This window comes from Mesoplodon mirus (genome assembly GCF_964341445.2).
Source record: "Mesoplodon mirus genome assembly, chromosome: 3".
NCBI lineage: Eukaryota > Metazoa > Chordata > Mammalia > Artiodactyla > Ziphiidae > Mesoplodon > Mesoplodon mirus.
Window position 1 is genome coordinate 21,322,050 of NC_138978.1, and position 14,182 is coordinate 21,336,231.

The following is a 14,182-nucleotide window of genomic DNA, read 5'->3' on the forward strand; positions in this document are numbered from 1 at the left end:
AGTCCACCGATATTTAGTTGAAGTTAATGAAAAAGGGAGGAAGACTAAGAAGGAGGTAATACGGGGTAGAGAGGAAAATGCAGAAAGGGTTACTTTGAAAATGGGATAAACAATACCATGACTTCTTATGATTACAAAACATTATTAAGACTTAGTAGCCCTCTAATGTCTATACAGACGCAGACTCCGTGGTTAATCGCTGGATGGATAAATGTTTCTCAAGGCAAGCCTCAAATTCTGATGAACTGGCAAAAACAAAACCATTCAAAACTGGCACTTCTGATCAAGAAACTACTTACAGTTTAAGATGAACAGTTTACTGATTAATACAACCTACTTCTATAAAGATGCATCCTAAAGTCCAAAACATCTTTGTTTTCCATGCTCCCCCACCCCCAAATACGACCATAAGATCATCAGAACTCAGAAGTTCTCCGTATCACAAGACCCTTGCAGTATTGCACCTTGGAATACTATTAGTCACGGAAAGAAAGCAAATTTTTAACAGAAAAGTTCAACGAACATCTGTTAAGGTGGTATTTTTTTAAGTATGTGTAAAGCAAAAAGACAAGTTGCATATTAAGCACAAGACAGAAATATTTATGACTACCATTCACTGCAAAGGCTCTCTACAAGTTGATTCTGAAATTGTTTGAAATTTACAAAAAAAGTCTGTAAACTTTAACAACAACAAAAACGTACAACTATTAGAGTCCAGAAAATAAAACCTTTCGGATCAAGGAAAAAGCTCTCTTCAAGCCAAATACAATGTGCTCATTTAAAAAAAGACTTTCATGTCATATGAGACCATTTAAAACTCTTGTGTGTATTCAATACGATGCCACACAGCCAAACCATATTTCTGGATGCAGCAAATACACTAATGTGACTTAAGTCATTTGATCTAAACTTTTTTGCGAAAAGTAGAAATTTAAATAAGGGCTGCTGGGAGATTTGGGAAGTCTGGAACTAGCCCCTCCCTGATTTTTTCTGAACATCTCGTGAAAATTCTTCACATTTAAGAGACCGGCTTTGGAAGAACCAACGAAATGAAGACTAACGGTTATCTCATGGCTTAGGAGTGTCAAGCCCTTAACCTACGACTGACTCATGAGACATAAATTCAGCCTCCGGAGGACAGCAAAAATCTGAAACAGGTAGTGTGAAAGGACTGAACCCTTCAAGAGCCCCGTGGCTTCAAGTTTTAAATTTTGGCAATTACGGTTTCTACCGCAGAAGAAAAAGAATCGCCTTTCCAATTTAGCGCGCCTATGACAGTCTTAGAATTAGGTATCTCAGGCGCCGCTCCAAGGCTAAGTTTCATGGCCTCTAGTAGTCATTTTTTCCTTCAAATCTCGACTCGCAGCATGCAGAATGGGGGAGGGGAGGGAGGCTTCCTACACAAACCAGCCTTTTGGCCTCTGCTTCACACAAAAGTTTTCTCCCGGCTCAGGTCACCCGGGGTTTGTATCCCGCCCTCTGCCCACCCCCTCCCCATGCCGGTCCGGATCAGCAACACATCCCACTCGTGGCTAGGCCGGAAGAGACGGGAGCGAGACGGCTCCGGCGGGGAGAGGCAATGGGGCCGCGGGCGTCCCAGGCCGCCGGCCCGGCCCGGCCGCGTGGAGCAGCGGGCGGAGGCGGGAAAAGCGCGCCCGGCCCGGCAGCCTGAGCGGAGGGCGCCGGGCCGGCCGGACCGTGGGCCGGGGGTTGGAGGGGCGGGGGGAGGATGAGCGAGGGCGAGGAGGCGCCTCGGCTGGGCCAGGCCCTCAACTGAGCGGCCGGACAAGGCTGAAACCGCCACCAGCCCATCCCCACCCCCACCCCGGGGCCTCGGAGCGAAAACGAAACTGGGGACAAGGCGCAGTGCCACGGCCGGGCCCAGTAGGGTCGGATCGGGGCTCCCGGCCCCTCCCCCCGCGGGCCGGCGCGAAACTCACCAGGGCAGAGCTGGGGCCGACGGCCGGGCCCGTGAGAATCAGCGCGAGGCGCTTTGAAAACGACTAGAAATGGCGCGCGCGCCACCCCCTCCCCCCCTCATGGACAGAGACGCGATCCCGGCAGCACGCGGGGTTTCCCGGAACTGCTTCCAGGGACTCCGAGCGGCCGGGCAATCACCGCGCGCGGCGGCCTGAGGAACAGCTCAGAAGACCAATAGTAGCGAGAAGAGGCGCACCACGCCGGACGACTTGGGAGCCAATCGATGAAGCCGTCGGCTGAGCCAATGAGGGAACTCAGCGCCGCCGGCTGGGGAGCCTCCGGGGCGGGGGGAAGGAACACAAAGGGGTCTGTGGCGAAGCCCCGGGTGGAGGCGAAACTGCGGTGCTCCAAGCCTGGGGTGCCGAGGCTCCTCCCTCTTCGTCTGCAGCCGGCGCGAGGCCGAAAAAGTAGGCCGCCTCCGGAGCCCCCCCCCTACCGTCCGCACCGGGTTGTTCGGCCGCGGCCCTCCCGCCCCTTGGCTGGCGCCACAGCGCCGGTAATCCCGCCGGGAGCCGCCGCCGCCGGCGTTCGCCCCAGACACGCCCACCGCCACGCGGTCCGGCCTCCCTCTAGGTCGTCTTTTGGGCTCTAGTTAGAACACGGTTTAAGGATTTGGCTCGTCTGTTTTGTTGGAGAATTTCTTCGTGTAGAAAATCATCCCTTGGAACGCTCGGAAAGCTGACTCCCGGGCTCCCTTCCACACATCATTGGGAGCAGCTCAGAATGTGAGGGAAATCGCTGAAGTGGGCGTTTCTCAAGAGCAATGTTACCTACAAATGACAGAGCAGAGACCTTTCTTCACGGGGTTTGGAGCTAATGAATATTCACAAGGTAGATAGGTCAGATACATACAACTACGAAACCAAAGGAGCCGTGCAAGGAAAAGGGCTCATTCCCAAGGGAGACTAATTCCCGTTATTCCTAAACATTTCTCACCTTCCACCCCCTACTGGTTTGTTCCCTGTCTTGCCTTAGTCCAAACCTATCTCATCCCACGGCCCTTCCTTTCCGACCCCATCTCCACTGCCCCATCCCTCTCGGGAAGTGGAGGAAGGCAAGCGGTGGTCTGCAAGATTTCCAGATAACTTCGAGGATCGTTTAAATTTCCCAGAAGCTATCAACCAAAAATTAATTATGGAAAACCTATGTGCCCGGTACTGGGCTAAACGTCACGGTGAATCCAACTTTTGTATTATGGGGTGTGAAACTTATACAAATGCTGGGATCCTTTAGAAAAATAATATAAAATGATGAATACAAATTTAGGAACAGAGTCTTGGAAGGGCATGGTAAAGGGACTTTGAAGCTTAACCTTTATTAGCTTCACATAAATCTGCTTCTAGCTCGAGGGTTCTTAACCTATTTTGTGCCATTCGACAGTCTGGTGAAAGCTATGGATCTTTTAGGTTTTTAAATGCATAAAATAAAGTAAAATACATAGCATTACAAATGTTGAAATACAATCAGGAAATACTTTTTTTTTTTTTTTTTTTTTTTTTCCTTTTTGCGGTATGCGGGCCTCTCACTGTTGTGGCCTCCCCCGTTGCGGAGCACAGGCTCCGGACGCGCAGGCCCAGCGGCCATGGCTCACGGGCCCAGCCGCTCCGCGGCATATGGGATCCTCCCAGACCGGGGCACGAACCCGTATCCCCTGCATCGGCAGGCGGACTCTCAACCACTTGCGCCACCAGGGAGGCCCAGGAAATACATTTTTTAAACTCCTGTGACATAGTAATCTTTAAGTATTAAATATCAAGATCGTGAAGCAGGTCAAACAACTACTGAAATGTAAGCAATGAGGAGATATTTCATGAAATCCCACAACTATAATGTGTATGAAAATATCTGTGATTCCTATTGGTGACGGAGTGAAAAGTACTGCTAATTCTCTGGTTTGTTGCCTACATTAACAATGGGGAAAAATGCTTAATTTTGGCAGTATATTAGTGAAAATAAAGTTGTTATTTCTTTCCCTTCCAAGTTGAAGGGCCAGTGAATTCCATTCAGGGATTCTTTTAAGTCCATTTAACACAGGATAAGAACCCCTGGACTGGATACTGTAATTAAAGTGATTCTATCAGCCAATATTTTCTGAGATAATATTTCAAATATTCACCCATATGGTCCTCCTAAGTATACTCCACCTTTCCAGACCATATATCTTGATTTTTTTTGATTTGGAAAATATGGTGATCTGAGCTTTGCATTTCAAAAACAACTGTGTGTGTGTGTGTGCATTCGTGAATGCAGTATTATACAGATATTTGTTGTACGCCGTCTACATATAAATCACTGTGTTGAAAGTAGGAAATATAAAATGAATAAAACAATCTCTGTCCTCTGAGAGCTTACATTCTAGCTGACAAGTCAGGACAAGTATACAAATAGATATAATAAAAATGAGTTGCTAGGGAGAGCTCCAGCTATATCTCTTAACCTTTTTTTTTTTTTTTTAGTAGATGTTCTTTTTTTTTTTTTTTTAATTTGGCTGTGCTGGGTCTTAGTTGCGACATGTGGGATCTAGTTTCCTGACCAGGGATTGAACCCAGGCCCCCTGCATTGGGAGCTCAGTCCTAGCCACTGGACCACCAGGGAAGTCCCAGTAGATGTTATTACTTTGAAGAAGTTCCGTTTTATTCCTAATTTGTTGAGAGTTTTTAGAATGGATGTTGGATTTTCCCAAATGTTTTTGTCTATTGATCATGTGGGTTTTGTCCTTTATTAGTACAGTAAATGATTTTGGATTTTAAACAAATCTTGTATCCAATTTGTTTTTGAGCTTCTTAGATGTGTAGATTAGTGTTTTCTATTAATTTGGGGATTTTTTTGGCCATTCTTTCTTTTTTTTATATATATAGCAGGTTCTTATTAGTCATCAATTTTATACACATCAGTGTATACATGTCAATCCCAATTGCCCAATTCATCACACCACCACCACCACCACCCCCGCAGCTTTCCCCCCTTGGTGTCCATACGTTTATTCTCTACATCTGTGTCTCAATTTCTGCCCTGCAAACCGGTTCATCTGTACCATTTTTCTGGTTTCCACATATATGCGTTAATATACGATATTTGTTTTTCTCTTTCTAACTTACTTCACTCTGTATGACAGTATCTAGATCCATCCACGTCTCAACAAATGACCCAATTTCATTCCTTTTTATGGCTGAGTAATATTCCGTTGTATATATGTATCACATCTTCTTTATCCATTCGTCTGTTGATGGGCATTTAGGCTGCTTCCATGACCTGGCTATTGTAAATAGTGCTGCAGTGAACATTGGGGTGCCTGTGTCTTTTTGAATTGTGGTTTTCTCTGGGTATATGCCCAGTAGTGGGATTGCTGGATCATCTGGTAATTCTATTCTTAGTTTTTTAAGGAACCTCCATACTGTTCTCCATAGTGGCTGTATCAGTTTACATTCCCACCAAGAGTGCAAGAGGGTTCCCTTTTCTCCACACCCTCTCCAGCATTTGTTGTTTGTAGATTTTCTGATGAAGCCCATTCTAACTGGGGTGAGGTGATACCTCATTGTAGTTTTGATTTGCAGTTCTCTAATAATTAGTGATGTTGAGTAGCTTTTCATGTGCTTCTTGGCCATCTGTATGTCTTCTTTGGAGAAATGTCTATTTAGGTCTTCTGCCCATTTTTGGATTGGGTTGTTTGTTTTTTTAATATTGAGCTGCATGAGCTGTTTATATATTTTGGAGATTAATCCTTTGTCCGTTGATTTGTTTGCAAATATTTTCCCCCATTCTGAGGGTTGTCTTTTCATCTTGTTTATGGTTTCCTTTGCTGTGCAAAAGCTTTTAAGTTTCATTAGGTCCCATTTGTTTATTTTTGTTTTTATTTCCACTACTCTAGCAGGTGGATCAAAAAAGATCTTGCTGTGATTTATGTCAAAGAGTGTTCTTCCTATGTTTTCCTCTAAGAGTTTTATAGTGTCCAGTCTTACATTTAGGTCTCTAATCCATTTTGAGTTCATTTTTGTATATGGTGTTAGGGAGTGGTCTAATTTCATTCTTTTACATGTAGCTGTCCAGTTTTCCCAGCACCACTTATTGAAGAGATTGTCTTTTCTCCATTGTATACCCTTGCCTCCTTTGTCATAGATTAGTTGACAATAGGTGCGTGGATTTACCTCTGGGCTTTCTATCTTGTTCCATTGATCTATGTTTCTGTTTTTGTGCCAGTACCATATTGTCTTGATTACTGTAGCTCTGTAGTATAGTCTGAAGTCAGGGAGTCTGATTCCTCCAGCTCCGTTTTTTTCCCTCAAGACTGCTTTGGCTATTCGGGGTCTTTTGTGTCTCCATACAGATTTTAAGATTTTTTTTTCTAGATCCGTAAAAAGTGCCATTGGTAATTTGATAGGGATTGCATTGAATCTGTAGATTGCTTTGGGTAGTAGAGTCATTTTCACAATATTGATTCTTCCAATCCAAGAACATCGTATATCTCTCCATCTGTTGGTATCATCTTTAATTTCTTTCATCAGTGTCTTATAGTTTTCGTTGTCATTTGTCGCTAGGTATTTTTTGATTTCCTCTTTGATTTCTTCAGTGATCTCTTGGTTATTTAGTAACGGAGTGTTTAGCCTCCAGGTGTTTGTGTTTTTTACGTTTTTTTCCCCCTGTAATTCATTTCTAATCTCATAGCGTTGTGGTCAGAAAAGCTTTTTGATATGATTTCAATTTCCTTAAATTTACTGAGGCTTGATTTGTGACCCAAGATGTGATCTATCCAGGAGAATGTTCCATGTGCACTTGAGAAGAAAGTGTAATCTGCTGTTTTTGGATGGAATGTCCTATAAATATCAACTAAATCTATCTGGTCTATTGTGTCATTTAAAGCTCTGTTTCCGTATTTATTTTCATTTTGGATGATCTGTCCATTTGTGTAAGTGAGGTGTTAAAGTCCCCCACTATTATTGTGTTACTGTCGATTTCCTCTTTTACAGCTGTTAGCAGTTGCCTTATGTATTGAGGTGTTCCTATGTTGGGTGCATGTATATTTATAATTGTTATATCTTCTTCTTGGATTGATCCCTTGATCATTATGTACTGTCCTTCCTTGTCTCTTGTAACATTCTTTATTTTAAAGTCTATTTTATCTGATATGAGTATTGCTACTCCAGCTTTCTTTTGATTTCCATTTGCATGGAATATCTTTTTCCATCCCCTCACTTTCAGTCTGTATGTGTCCCTAGGTCTGAAGTGGGTCTCTTGTAGACAGTATATATATGGGTCTTGTTTTTGTATCCATTCAGCAAGCCTGTGTCTTTTGGTTGGAGCATTTAATCCATTCACGTTTAAGGTAATTATGGATATGTATGTTCCTATGACCATTTTCTTAATTGTTTTGGGTTTGTTGTTGTAGGTCCTTTTCTTCTCTTGTGTTTCCCACTTAGAGAAGTTCCTTTAGCATTTGTTGTAGAGCTGGTTTGGTGGTGCTGAATTCTCTCAGCTTTTGCTTGTCTGTAAAGCTTTTGATTTCTCCATCGAATCTGAATGAGATCCTTGCCAGGTAGAGTAATCTTGGTTGTAGATTCTTCCCTTTCATCACTTTAACTATGTCATGCCACTCCCTTCTGGCTTGTAGAGTTTCTGCTGAGAAATCAGCTGTTAACCTTATGGGAGTTCCCTTGTATGTTATTTGTCGTTTTTCCCTTGCTGCTTTCAATAATTTTTCTTTGTCTTTAATTTTTGCCAATTTGATTACTATGTGTCTCGGCGTGTTTCTCCTTGGGTTTATCCTGTATGGGACTCGCTGTGCTTCCTGGACTTGGGTGGCTATTTCCTTTCCCATGTTAGGGAAGTTTTCGACTATTATCTCTTCAAATATTTTCTCAGATCCTTTCTCTCTCTCTTCTCCTTCTGGGACCCCTATAATGTGAATGTTGTTGCGTTTTGATGTTGTCCCAGAGGTCTCTTAGGCTGCCTTCATTTCTTTTCATTTTTTTTTCTTTATTCTGTTCTGCAGCAGTGAATTCCACCATTCTGTCTTCCAGGTCACTTATCCGTTCTTCTGTCTCAGTTATTCTGCTATTGATTCCTTCTAGTGTAGTTTTCATTTCAGTTATTGTATTGTTCATCTCTGTTTGTTTGTTCTTTAATTCTTCTAGGTCTTTGTTAAACATTTCTTGCATCTTTTTGATCTTTGCCTCCATTGTTTTTCCGAGGTCCTGGATTATCTTCACTATCATTATTCTGAATTCTTTTTCTGGAAGGTTGCCTATCTCCACTTCATTTAGTTGTTTTTCTGGGGTTTTATCTTGTTCCTTCATCTGGTACATAGCCCTCTCTGCCTTTTCATCTTGTCTATCTTTCGTGAATGTGGTTTTTGTTCCACAGCCTGCAGGATTGTAGTTCTTCTTGCTTCTGCTGTCTGCCCTCTGGTGGATGAGTCTATCTAAGAGGCTTGTGCAGGTTTCCTGATGGCAGGGACTGGTGGTGGGTAGCTATCTCTAACCTTTTAAGATGAGGTAACACAGCACAGCAAGATGAGTCCACAGCCCTGCACCGTGACAGACCAAATCTGTGGTCTGACTGGTATGTCAATGAACAACATGCTTTTGCTTCTTAAAACAATTACAGGGCACCAGAATATTCAAACTGAAGCTTTGACTTTTACCACTTACAACCTGAACTAACAAAGAATGTTTAAAATTACCAAACCTTTTTATTGGATCCTTAGATTAATCTTCATCTTGCTTGTCTGTTTCATGATTCTAAAAGAAACAGTCTGTTCCTCAGAGTCCAAACAAGATTACATCAATTCAGCCTCTTTAAAATGCCTTCACTTGCTACTAACAAGGTTAAGCCATCCCAGACACAGTTCGAAGTCACACACAGGGGAAAGGAAAAAAGAAATAATACAGAGGGACTTCCCTGGTGGTCCAGTGGTAAAGGATCTGCCTTACAATGCAGGGGATGTGGGTTCGATCCCTGGTCAGGGAACTAAGATTCCACATGCTGCGGGCCAATTAAGCTTGCATGCGACAACTACTGAGCTCACACGCCTCAACTAGAGCCCGCGTGAGGTGAACTACAGAGCCCACGTGGTCTGGAACCCATGCGCCACAACTAGAGAAGAGGAAACCTGCACGCCACAACTAGAGAGAAGCCCACGCTGCAAGGAAAGATCCTGCATGCCTCAGCAAAGATCCCGCATGCTGCAACTAAGACCCAACGCAGCCAAAAATAAAATAAATAAATAAATAATAAATGTCTTTATTTACCATTTTCCAAAATGGTAGTGCTCCAATCAAGACTGGCCAGAGCTGAACACTGTCTCTCATTTTTACCTCCTAGGATTATGCTTCTTTTAAAAAATAAATTGCCATATGGGTGGCTTGCAATAGCTTGTAGTCAACTTACCCCAAGGCCTGCTTTATCATCACTTTTGTGTGCCTGCTTTATCATCATTTTTGCATTTTTTCTTTTGAAGATTATCCTAGCTGGCCCAATGAGTTCCCTTCTAATTCTCAAATTCATCAAGCTGTTTTAAAATGGAAAGAGTGTTTCTTTATCTTAGTGACACAACATTTTAAACAATAGTCACTACCATTTATGGAGCTCTTACTATGTGTCCAGTGTTTTACAAATGCTGTTGCTGATCCTCTCATGAAATGTTAAAGGCTAGTAATATTATCCCATTTTATTGAAGAAACAAGGCTCAGGGAGGTTAAAACATTTGCTCAAAGCCACACAGGTGAACAAAGACTCAAACCGAGTTTTGAGCTACTTCATCAAGCTCCTTTTCAATTAAAGTCTTATTGTTGGCAGATTCTTCATTTGTAGAGGTAGACATTTTTATCAGTCAAAAACCCATCATTGTCAATCTGATGAATAAGTTAGAAAATACTATTTAGAGCCCAAAGCAAACTGTGATATAAGATAATGAGAACATTTTCCTTATGTGCTTTGCAAATTGGCTTTGCAATGCAGTTTGAACATGTTCTGAGAAATGACAGTATCTAAGAACAAAACTGTGGCCTCACAAGGTCTCAATATGGAGGAGCAACAACCATTTGGGTAGCTTTGCTAGAAAAGAAAACATCCCATGGAGATTATACCTACATAGACTTCATGATACTAGTTAGCATTTTAAAGCATTTGCCATGCTATCTCATTTAATGCTCACAATATATGAGGCAGGTACCAAAAGGTATCATCTCCCTTTTGCAGATGAAGAAACTAATTCCCAGGTCAGAGTTGAGACTCAGACTCTGATGTAACTCCAAATTCCAGTCTCATAATCATTATGGTACACAGCCAGAAGAGATGAATGAAACCCAATAAAGTTAAACCTTTGTCTTTTTAAGCCTTCATATTTCCAAACCTGAAGTTGGTAGTCTCTGATTTTGAAATTATTTTTGTCCTTCTTTTTTAAATGAGTTCTCTGCTCTCCTTGGGTTCTGTTGAGGGAATACAGAAAAAGTGTGTGTGTGTGGGGGAAACTGAAAAAGAAATTTAGCAAAATGAGCTCTCCTTTCCAACCTTCCATTTCCTCAATCAAACTCAGGAAAACAAGAATTGGACTTCCCTGGTGGCGCAGTGGTTAAGAATCCGCCTGCCAATGCAGGGGACAGGGGTTTGAGCCCTGGTACGGGAAGATCCCACATGCTGAGGAGCAACTAAGCCAGTGCGCCACAACTACTGAGCCTGCGCTCTAGAGCCCATGTGCCACAACAACTGAAGCCTGCAAGCCTAGAGCCCGTGCTCCACAATGAGAAGCCACCGAAATGAGAAACCCGCCCACCAGAACGAAGAGTAGCCCCCACTCACTGCAACTAGAGAAAGCCCACGCGCAGCAAAGGAGACCCAATGCAGCCAAAAACAAATAAATTTATTTTTTTAAAAAAGAAAGAAAGAAAACAAGAATCAGGAATTCCCTGGTGGTCCAGTGATTAGGACTCCGCGCTTCCACTGCAGGGGGCACGGGTTTGATCCCTGGTTGGGGAACTAAGATCCCGCATACCACGTGGTGTGGCAAAAAAAAAAAAATCAACTTTCAAGTTCAATTAGGTTTGTTAAGTCCAATTTAAGAGTGATGAACACTTGGTCTTTGGAAGAATTTAACACCACATTTTCCCACTTAGCAACAGCAGGATTCCCTGGAGACTCACCATCGGCACCTTGGCGCATCTACCCGCTAACACTGAACTCTGCAGCCATTAAAGAGACTGGCACAGGCGGTGGCAGCAGCTGCCACCTAAATTCCAGAAATCAAATTCTAGGAGACTGTTGAACATAATATTTGGTCCATTGAGTTTTAATTATTTTAAGGCTTCCCTATAGGCAGACAGAAGAGTTATGTGTGACAAACCTTAGGAAGTGTTACTGTAAGCTTTTAAACAAAATCCAGTAGAATTCTACGATTATTACCCATATACCAATATACATGTTATACTGTTACACAAATCAGATTTAACAGGGATTGTGAGTCTTGCTCCCTCAGTATAACTTACTTATGTTTGTTTTGAAAGTGCAATAAAATAGTAAGAATTGATTATAAATAGACTACATGTGTATAACTAAACTTTCATTACCTTTAAGTTAAAATAACCATTAGAGGAAGGGAGAAAGTCCTCTCTAATTATCATTAATACTAACAGTCATATAATACCTATGCTTGCATGGAGTTTTTCCATTTACAAAGAGTTTCAAATACAGTATCTCACTAGACATCTGCTACATTTGGACATCTTGAAATGTGTCACATCCTTTGCCCTCTGACCCTCCTCTCCAGATTTTTCTCTGGGTTCTGTAATACTCCTCTCCTCTGCCCATCATTACCTATTGGTGCTCCCAGGATTCCAACCTTGATGCTGTTCTCACACTCAACCAGGGCCACTCCATTCACTTGCATGGTTTTCACTGCTCATTTCCATATTCACTATTCCCATTTCTTTATCTACAAGCCCATTTGGGGTCCTGAGCTCTGGACTCATATTTTCAACTACCTGCTGGGCATATGAACATGTGTTTGGACGTAACAGGTGCTTCAAACTCCTCAACAAGTCTCTAAAGATGGTTTTTATCTCCAACCATTTGCCCCCTTCCTCCCTGACCTCCACCCACCCGTCTGGTTCCTCCAGTATGCCAACCGCTGCCTAGCACCTTACATTTGCTCTTTGGTAAATTAAGTACTTAGAACACTTTCCTCCAGATATCCTGACAGCTTCTTCAGAAATCTGCTCTAATGTCACCCCTTTAGAGAGTCTTGACCATCCTGTCTAAAATAGCAGTCCCCCTTCACTCCCCTTCCCTTACTCTATTTTTCTTTATTGTACTTGTTACCACCTGATGTTATGTATACCTTTGTGGACTGTCCATCTCCCCCACAGAATACAAGTTCAACAAGGGCAGAGTCTTTGCCTCATTAATTCCTATGCCAGGTACATTGTTGGTGCTCAACAAATTTTTGTTAAATGACTTAACTAACTTCTATTCTCTATACCCACCCCAGATTCCTCCTCTTTGTGTGTTCTGGTTCCATCCATAGCATACTCATCCATCCAACAAATTACTCACCTCAGGAATCTGGATATCATAGGTTCTGACTCCTTATAAGTCACTGGTAAAAACAGTTGATAGGGGCTTCCCTGGTGGCGCAGTGTTTGAGAGTCCGCCTGCTAATGCAGGGGACACGGGTTCATGCCCCGGTCCGGGAGGATCCCACATGCCGCAGAGCAGCTGGGCCCGTGAGCCATGGCCACTGAGCCTGTGTGTCCGGAGCCTGTGCTCCGCAACGGGAGAGGCCACAACAGTGAGAGGCCCACGTACCGCAAAACAAAAACAAAAACAAAAAAACAAACGAAAAAACAGTTGATAGTATGCCTGGAGGCTAGGACTAGGAGTTGAGCAAGAGTACAAATAAGGGACTTCCCTGGTGGTACAGTGTTTAAGACTCCACGCTTCCAATGCAGGGGTGCAGGTTTGATCCCTGGTCTGGAAACTAACATCCCACATGCAGCATGGCCAAAAACAAAAAACAAAAAACAGAAACAGATAAAAGCTTGCCCCCTTCTTTTCCTGTTCTGGCTTTGTCCTATTCCAGGAGGGCCCTCAGGTCCACGTGTGGCTGCAGGTCCAGTCTCTGTCCATCCTCCCAAACCAAGGGCTATGGGTACACACATGGAGATTGGTTTGCCCTCAAGAGAACAAACTTGGGGAAGAGGCTTGAAGTGGGCTGTCCGGGCAAAGAATTCCAAGGTCCTAGATAGTTGAGGTTTCTGATCTAGAAGGGGAGTGGGGGGGAGTATGAGCTCTAGATGGGCACACCCCCTTGGCCTAGTGGGGAAAGGTGCAACTTTAAAGTGCAGGGCTCAGGGAGATGGCCCTGTTGCTCTGGTATAATGGCAGTACTATCTGGGCTAAAATCCAAACTCCAATAGAGTGGACATAACCAAATGAGGGTGAAATCTAGAAAGCATTCTTCTTCCCTCCCTTGCCTAATAACCAAAGATTGAAGTCTTGTAACTCAAGAACTATCAATATGGAGATTTAGAAAAGGAAATCTTGGGTAAAAATCCTATTAGAAAACAGGACTTCATCAAAATTTAAAACTTTGGTTCTTTGGGTTTTTTTTAAATATAAATGTATTTATTTATTTATCTTTGGCTGTGTTGGGTCTTTGTTGCTGCGCATGGGCTTCCTCTAGTTGCAGGGAGTGGGGGCTACTCTTCGTTGTGGTGCGCAGGCTTCTCATTGCAGTGGCTTCTCTTGTTGCAGAGCATAGGCTCTAGGTGCACGGGCTTCAGTAGTTGTGGCACGTGGGCTCAGTAGTTGTGGCTCACGGGCTCTAGAGCGCAGGCTCCGTAGTTGTGGTGCACGGGCTTAGTTGCTCTGCAGCATGTGGGATCTTCCTGGACCAGGGCTCAAACCCATGTCCCCTGCATTGGCAGGCGGATTCTGAACCACTGCGCCATGAGGGAAGTCCCAAAACATTGGTTCTTTGAAAGGCACTGTTAAGGGAATGGAAAGCCAAAGACTAGGAAAAATATTTGCAAATCATATCTCATAAAGGACTTGTAAGTAAAATAAATAAAGAACTCTCAAACAAGAGATCCAAAACTTTCATTAGATTCTCAAAGGAATCTGAATCCTCCTGAAAATATTAACAACTATTGGCTTATGTGCTCAGCTTGGAGAATTTCAGAGGTTGACCAACAGCCAAACCTGCAGCTGGGAG

The 14,182-nt window shown here is 43.2% G+C and overlaps 1 protein-coding gene across 3 annotated transcripts in view; it reads right to left on the minus strand.

The window, feature by feature from the left end:
- Positions 1-2,682, minus strand: part of HNRNPR (heterogeneous nuclear ribonucleoprotein R) — a 35,357-nt gene extending 32,675 nt beyond the window's left edge. The window contains exon 1 of one of the 3 annotated variants that reach the window (XM_082612629.1): positions 1,941-2,682. The gene's annotated coding sequence lies outside the window, so the exon portion shown is untranslated. The remainder of the gene's footprint in view (positions 1-1,940) is intronic. The other 2 variants (XM_082612630.1, XM_082612631.1) reach the window with 2 other exon arrangements.
- Between the last annotated feature and the right edge of the window lie 11,500 nt (positions 2,683-14,182).